This window comes from Capsicum annuum, chromosome 3 (assembly GCF_002878395.1).
Source record: "Capsicum annuum cultivar UCD-10X-F1 chromosome 3, UCD10Xv1.1, whole genome shotgun sequence".
Classification (NCBI taxonomy): domain Eukaryota; kingdom Viridiplantae; phylum Streptophyta; class Magnoliopsida; order Solanales; family Solanaceae; genus Capsicum; species Capsicum annuum.
In genome coordinates, this window is record NC_061113.1 from 245,746,324 (window position 1) to 245,754,131 (window position 7,808).

Below are 7,808 nucleotides of genomic sequence, written 5' to 3' on the forward strand. Positions count from 1 at the left end.
TCGATAGCAAATAGATAAAACATAGCAAATCTTGAAAGCATAGCAATAGTCAATTGTCCACAATTTAATCACTAAGATATTTTGTCAAACACTTGGAGGTCATGAACTTGTCCACAATTCAATCAAGTGATGGAAATTACCTTTAGGAGTGGTAGAGATATGATTGATGTACCACCAAAGAAAAGTAAGAGTTGCAAGCAGAACTGATCATGGGAAACTGAAAAGCTAGTGACAACCAAAGAAGCTGACAAAAAAGAGAAGTATGAGTACCCAAATGAAAAGTTGGTTGAGAAATAAGACATACCACCACTATCATTCCCTCAAAATCTTAAAAAATCCAAAGAGAATGTTTGTTTTAAGAAGTTCTTTAACATATTCAAAGAACTTTACATTTACCTTTCTTTGTTAGATATTTTTAGGGAATGCCTAAATATGCTAAGTACTTGCAAGATTTGGTGGCAAACAATAAGAAGTTTGGGGACATTGAGACGGTAGCTCTTAATGACCAGTGCAGTTCTATTGTAATGAGTAAGATACCCAAAAGCTCAAAGACTTTGGGAGTTTCACCCTCCCATACAAATTGGTAAAAGTGATATGGTCCATACTTTGAGTGATTATGGGAAAGCATAAATTTGATACCCCTATCTATTTTTAAAACTCTGTGTTTAGAAAAAATGAGGCCCTATTTAGTAGTGCTTTAGGACAAAACTAGAGTGTTCCCCAAAGGAATCATAGAGGATGTTCTCATTAAGGTTGGTAAGTTTATTATTCCTACAAATTTTATAGTTTTTGATTATGATGTAGATAACAGTGTGACAATCATATTGGGATGTCCATTCTTGGTTACTAGAGGAGCACTAATAGATGTGAGAAAAGAAACTCTCCAAACGAGATTAAATGATAAAGAGGTGATATTCAGAGTGTACAAAGCACTCAATACATCCTCACATTACCAAGATCTATGCATGATCATAACTATGAAAGTAGATGAGTGTGGGGTAGAGGGGTGAAGACCTCTTATTACATCTTTGTACTCTTTTATGGAGCTAGCTAAATTAATAATTAAGCCTGAAATTGAGAAACTTGAAGGGGAGCGTGAAAAGGTAAGTGTAGATAGAGCTGCAGACCTTGAGAGTAAGCACTTAAGGGGTCAGAAAAGAATAAGAAGATGGGATCCAATTAGGAATAAAAAGATGAGAAATTGTGCTTAAGAGTTGTGAGTTTAGTCATGTCACTATAATACATCAAGAGATGCTTGGGTGGAAACCCTAGTTAAGATAGTCATTTTTTTAGTTTTCTTTAGTATCAAATTTGTTTTTTTTATGTGAATCGGTTGAAGGGAAATTTGAGTACTGGAGATCTGAGTTAAGGAGCATGGCAAAAACTGAGTGTAGGGTCCTTCAGGACTCCTTGATGGATGAGATGCTACTAAGCTAGGCCTAGAGGCCTCAGGGAATATTTTTGATCCTTACTATTAAGTTATACTTTAGGGACAAAGTATGATTTTAAGTGTGGGATGAGGAATCTTCCGATTGTTTAGGGTGAAGTGTTACTATGTGATTTTCATCTTTATTTGTTTTCTAGTTTTTTACTAGATTTAAAAAATTACAAGAATATTTTATCTTTATGTATTTTCAATTTTTGTTGTTTGGTTTGTTTAGTAGAAGCACACTTAATCCATCCCTAGTTTTTTTAATTTTTTTCGAGGGAAAGCCCTTTGAACCCAGTATTTTTTTTTAGATTTTTTGGAGCAATTTGAAAATTTTTGTCATTAGGAATAAATAGAGATGCTCTTTCTAGGTGTGATACATGATTACATAATACAAGTTGATTTTATACGTGATATGATGTGTAATAAGTTTAATGACTATTTTTGAGATACCTAGGCTTATTTATTTGACTCTTGTGTGATGTTGGATTAATTTTGAACTCTTGCTATTGCTTGGTTGAGAATCTATAGAGATCCTTCTTGATTTAAGCATGTTCCTGAATGAGGTTTTTGATACATTCCATATGCATATTGATGTCTAGAACTTGCCCGATGTGTTTGCAAAACGAATAAAGAATGTTGAGTTTAGGAGATGATATAGTCATATCTTTGATAACATTTTTATGCCTATTTTATCTACCCATTTTGCATGTTCATAGTTAGACCTTTTGAGCCTTTAGCCTATTCTTTGGCAGCCTTATATGTAGCTTATTCCTTTTTCTTCAAGTAGCCATAATTTGATCCAAAAATCCTAAGAACTTTACTTTAAAGATTAAGATGTTAAGGAGTGTATAATTGAGGAAAGAAGAAGTGAAAGTGATGACCTAAGGAAATAAATTTTGGTATGTTAAAAAGTTCATATGTTATTTGGAGGGAGTAGTGCAATTAAAAGAAAATTGATCAAGAGTAAATTATGTGTTGATGAAAATTACCCCTACTAAAGATGTGTGAGCTGCCTTAAAGAGATGGGGAAAAACAAATGAGAGGTCGGGATATAAAAATGATGGAAAATAGGTTGGTTGGAGATGAGTTTAATATAAAGTATGATGTATTAAAGATCTTAGGGAAGATGTCACTATTACTGCCTAGAATAGAACCTACTCGTCCCTTAGCCTACATTACAACCCTTAAATTCCCACTTGATCTTGAGCTTTGATGTTATAATATTAATGGATTACTACACTAATGACAAGCTTATGGTTCATCTTATGTGACATGTGAATTCTTTGTGAGAGTGAGTGAAATTTGGTTATTACACCTATTCTTGTGATAAATTGATATTAGTGAGTGAATATGGGTGACTCTCTTGTTGTGAGGGCACATGTTTAATTATCGATAGATGACTTATATTATTTCTTGGTTGAGTAATGTACATGAGTTTGCTAACTTAGTAGAGTCAACACTTGAGGCTAGGAAGTCTTGAAGTAATGTTCATGAGTTTTCAGGTGTACTATGACATACTTAATATGAAACTAGGTATTTATGTAGTCGTTGTAGTTTTAGCTTTCATGTCTTAGTTTTAGTAGTGATGTTAGAGTCTTTATTGATGATTCTTAATGTAAAGAATTGTTCGATGATGAACAAAGCTTTAAGTGTAGGGTAGTGATCTTAGGTGTATTTATATAACTAAGTGTCGTTATCTATGCATATTTATCTTAGTACTGAGGATAACTTGATGTGATAATGAGGTATTAAGGGTATAAGTATGTATTTATGTGTTAATTTACATTCTCAGAGTTTTTAAGGTGCATCCAAAACAAGTCAAGAGTCAAAATGATCAAGTAGAGTTTAGACGAGAAAACTAGTGTTGCTACGAATATGACTACTTAGCGTTCAATCTTGGTTTAAAGTTGATTATCATATTTGGTTGTTCATATGTTCTTGTAATTAATATTCTATTGACTCATGACCTTTAAATTACATTTATATTTCTATTGTAATCTTGGAAGGAGAAAAATTAGATTAGAATGTGGAACATATGGCATGGGTTCTTGTCTTTTAGATGAATTAAAAATAGGATTCACGGTTAGGATAAGAATATACCTAATTTTCCCCATTTGATTCAAATACGGGATGACATACAAATGAGTATTAATTAGTTCCTGCATTCCCGCTCAATGAGATAGTTGTGGGGCTAATTAGATAGATTGTAAGAGGCTCAATAGGCCTTAACAATGTTATTAACCCCATGAATCAATAAGCAAGATAGTTAACTTAGCCGACAAGATTGTATAGCTTTGTAGGATTTTTCAAATTGCCTTGACCATGGATTTCTCTGAATTATTGTTTCGGGCACTTTAATTTCTCATTATAATTTATTGTATCGCACTTGGTTAACTTTAAAAGTAACACTTGAATTGGATTTCTTTCTAAACACCAAGTCCCTGAGGGATTGGTAATCAACTCAAAAGGGTTACTTTATTACTTGCACGACCATGTATACTTGCATGGGTGGTAGGATGTAATATACTCATTGTAAAAAGGGACCATAAAGGACTCAGAATATCTGTATACACTGCCTGGTCACAAATCAGGACTTCTAATAGTCATTATTATTGATCTACTCCATCTAGTATCAGAGAGATATAAATATAATTTGTGTCTGGACTCAATCTGAGACTAAAAAAGTGTAAATTTGTAAATCCATTACCAACAATCAAGTTTGATACCAAATCGGCATAATAACATATAAAGTATCAAAATATTCTCCGATCTAAGTAAATAGTCGTGGTAAAAGAGTGGTCTATTAATGGACCAGAATCAACCCCGACCTGATTTTCCAATATATTATATGTAGTTTCGAAAGCTCCTAATTCATTAAATAAGGTGGTACGATCATTGTTGTAAGAGAATCCATTTTAAAAGTGAAAAGGGGAATTTAATTCCATCTTAGAAAATAGTTGTAAAATCAAGTATTGATTGGAAATCATACCATTAAGTAAGCATAGATGCGCCTAAAGTATGCATGCCATCACTAGTATCCAAATGATACAACCAAACGAGCCTAAGCGTTTATGAACTAAAATCTCATCCTTTTAATGATAGAATACTTAATTGGAGTCCAACTGGTATTGTAGCCATGGCCTCGGTCCATACAGTATATAATTAACATAATAATAACACATTAATTCGAGAAACTACTGGCCAAATCACTAAATAAATAATAGGTCTTCTACTAAAGGATCCTTAACCTCATTCTATGGTTAACATGCTTATAATCAAAGATAATAGGGCTCTAACAAATATTCTATTCTAAGGATTGGGTCACACTCTTTCCCAAATTCCCTAAATAGGTTAAGTAATGATATACTAGTCATAATCCCATCCTATGATCCATTGTAATGACTCTTTAGGCCATTTCTTTATTTTTATATGATTTCAGCATTTTGAGCCTTCCTATAATAGCTATAGGTTATTTATAACTTGCTGGAACTATGGTTTTGATTATCGTATAGCTTAGTTTGGTTTTAGGCTCATTTCTTTATTATAAAGCTTTTTCTGCTAAGGAATTGGTCTCAAATAAAAAACCATAGTAAACAAACTCGGATGGAAATTATGATAGTGCTACCAGCTCCAAAATCTCAATTTTAGGCTTGGAGTACCCTTGATTCAAGTCACAGAGCTCTCAATCTCATTTTGAGCCATTGGTTGGAAGTTGGTCAAATCAGCATATTTGAATTTGGGCGCTCAAGTTTTCAAAATAATCTCCATTTTTGGAATATCACTTTTGATGTGATGGTATTATTAATATGCGTCCTTATGGTTTTGAATGAGCTTGGAGTTCCCAAACAAAAGTTTGGGCAAGTGCTGGTTTTTGGTGTGTTGCCTTGACGATCACCTTTGCGACCAAAGGTGTCCCCTTGGCATTGACATGCTAGTTGGGCATTGTCTTCCTTGGCGATGCCTAGTGTTCCTAGGATATGGAGGTTGGCATGGGATTCTTCCACTTTGGAGATTCCATGGGCGCCTAGGCGATGGCGCCTTGGAGAACAAATATCCTCTTAGGCGACCAAGCTGATGGCTTTAAAGAGGTGTTTCCCCTTCGACCCAAAACCACTTTCCTTTATTCCACACTCTCCTTAAACACTGTTTATCCCCAAAATCAAAAGGGAAATATCAATATTAGGTTGGGGTCACCTCAGGGATGTCAAGGCAACCTTCATCTCATCTAAATCTTGTAAGTTCTGAGCTTCCCCTCTCTTGATTTCTTTTATTAATGTTCTTGATTGCTCCTACATTAGGGGATGTTTTGGGCAAGCTAATGATCTCGGTTTGGGCTCAAATTTTTGGAACAAGTTCATCAAGTAGCAAGGACCTATTGACAAGTCCAATTTAGGGATTTCATGCATGGGTTCCATGAGCCCATTTAAGATCCAAATTTTGTCTTGGAGTATTGTATAGCAATATGGATATCATTTTAATCCTATTAATGTATAGATTATAATTTTATGGTGTGACAATATTTCTTGATTATGGAGCCAAGACAAGTAATTCATGGGTGATTTAAGATTTCAGTTCGACATTGAGGTAGGCTTCAGTCCACTTTTTTCTATGAGATGATTTTTTTATATTTTGCATGTTAGGTAGGGATCATAGGATGAGATTTATGACTAGTATATCATGACTTAACCTATTTAGAGAATGTGGGTTAGAATGTGACCAGAACCTTTGCATAGGATATCCGTTATGGCCATAGAATCCTATTATTTATGATTATAAGCATTTTTAATCATAGATTGAGATTAAGGATCCTTTAGTATAAGAGATATCATTGACTTAGTGATTTGTATAGTATTTTCCTTGATTATGGTGTTATTATTATATTAGTTATATATTATTAGGCTCGAGGACATAGTTACAATATCAATTGGACTCCGGATGAGTATTTTATCTTTAAAAGGATAAGATTCTAGTTTATAGATGCTTAGGTGCATATTATTGTATTGTTTGGATACTGGTGATGGCATGCATACTTTAGGCATATTTATGATCACTTAATGGTACTATTCCAACCAAATCCTTGATTTACTACTATTTTCTAAAAAAGGATTTACTCCCACTTTTTACTTTAAAACAAATTCTTTTACAATGAGGATTGCACCACCTTATTTAATGAATTATAAGCTTTTGAAACTAAACATGATATTTTTAAAAATTAGATTAAGGTTGATTCTGTTCCATTTTTAAACCACTCTTTAATCTCTACTATTTACTTTGGTCAAAGAAGATTTCGACCATTTCTATGCTATTATGCCAATTTGGTCTTGAGTTTGATCTCAGGCAATGGAATGAAAGATTTACACTCTTTTAGTCTCGGTTTGAGTCCAGACACACATTCATATCCCTCTGGTATTAGATGAAGTAGATCGACTATGATGGTTATTGAAAGTCCTAGTTCGGGACTAGGTAGTATACACAGATTTCCTAAGTCCCCTATGGCCCCCTTCGTCTATGAGCCATAGTGCCAAAGAAGGATGGTTGTCTTGGTCTTGCCTTTGAGAGCTATTGAGTTGAAGTTGGTGTATGCACTTTACGCTATGACACTTGAATTGGACATAGCATTTCTGGTTTATCTTACATTTATTCATTCATATGCATAGCCTATGACCAGTATGACTATTTGGTGCTTATATCTAGCATCCTCATAGGGGTTTTTATAGGTATAAGATATGGTTGTTGTTTGTTGATTACTTACTTTAATCTTTCAGGTTTTTGGGGGGCCATTTAGGTTATTATTGGTCGGGACTAGCCACTTACTTTGTTGTTAGTTATTATTATAGTTAGTTCATGGCTGGATGATTTTGGAATGGCAAGATTTTCAATATATTTTTTATTCCTTTTCTTTCACATAGTAAGATAGGTTATGGATGGATTATCCCATGTTTAGTCTTTCTTCTATTAACGACTTTGATTATGCTAGTTATAGATCCCTTACTTGGCTATGATCCGCAAGATGTTAGGTTGGTTCCCTTATATATCCCTCTCTTTTCTTATCTATTCATATTGTAAATGTATCCTTTGACCTTATATTACTACTGCATATTCTTTTTTTCACTCTTCATTTGTATATTGGCTAGAAATAAACAATATTGTACGTTAGTCCTTAATTAGTGTTAGAATAGGCTACTTCATCCTCATTGTTCTATTATCATCACTATGTTTAGTTTCTTGGAATGATTCCTGTAGTTTATACTCCTGCTTTACGTGTTATTTATGCTTATTTTATCTTTTGAGCTCAGTCGACCGTTGCTTATTGAGTACGTGTTTAGTACTTATTTTTTCTTATATATAAATGACTTAAAATAATTAATTAGGGATA